Here is a 1,046-nt window from a genome sequence, read left to right as displayed (position 1 = left end):
AGATACGCATATTGTCACATTATCTGGAGGTACCATAGTTTATTTATCCAGTCCTTTATAGATGGAGACTTGATTTATTTCCATCTGATAAGTACATTTAGCAGGGGAGTTTTACAAATCAAATAGATTTCCTTCCTTCCTCATCCCCCCTCCCTCCCACCAAATGCAGCCTACGTCTTCAAAACAGAAGACTTCAGTCTATTTTGCTTAAGATATCACGATGAAAGTCACCATCTGTTAATCCAATCTGCATCAGGAGGAGAAAGAAAAAAATCGTCTCATGGGCGTGAAACCTCCTCTCAGGCTGCAGGGAGGGGAATTCCTGAGGGTCTCCTGCAGTGGTTCTGGTTTGCAAATGACAGGCCTTGCTTCCGGATCTAAGAAGCCAGGGAGGAATTTAACGGAAGGGCACTGAACTAAGAAAATCACAGAGTGCATGGATGGGAAGGCTGGAAATTGTAGGTTGGCAGGAAGCCAAGAATAGACAGCGGAGAGAATGTTCTTAAGTCCCACCCAGCCCACTGGTCACTCCCTCCACTCAACACTACAGCAGTGATTCCTTCGCCCCTTCAGCTGTGTTCTTAATTTCCAACGTCCTTGCCTCTTTCCTCCCAAATTCAAAGCCCCAGGAGGAAGCATTTGGTTGCCTACTCCATACCTTCCAGAGAGTGGAAAGTGCTCCCTTAGTTTTCCTAATAAATCAGACAATAGTGGGACTTCCCTGGAGGTCCAGTGGTTAAGACTCCGCTCTTCTGAGGCAGGGGGTGAGGGTTCGATCCCTGGTCTGGGAACTAAGATCCCACATGCCCCGCAGCCAAAAAAAAAAAAAAAAAATCAGACAACAACCCCCACCAGTGTGCTTACAGTGGGGAATTAGCCCCCTGCAAATAAGCTGAGGGTTTAAATGCTGGAAAGTCCCCAAAACACCAGACCTGGACTATAGTGTTTATATATGCTGTAGTCTGCAGAGGGCACATTCTGACAAGTAGCAGCTATAAAATTTATTCCAAATATATATATATATATTTTTTTTTTTTTTTGCGGTA

This window comes from Neophocaena asiaeorientalis, unplaced genomic scaffold (genome assembly GCF_003031525.2).
Source record: "Neophocaena asiaeorientalis asiaeorientalis breed wild unplaced genomic scaffold, Neophocaena_asiaeorientalis_V1.1 scaffold614, whole genome shotgun sequence".
Classification (NCBI taxonomy): domain Eukaryota; kingdom Metazoa; phylum Chordata; class Mammalia; order Artiodactyla; family Phocoenidae; genus Neophocaena; species Neophocaena asiaeorientalis.
Note: the sequence above shows the minus strand (reverse complement) of the source record.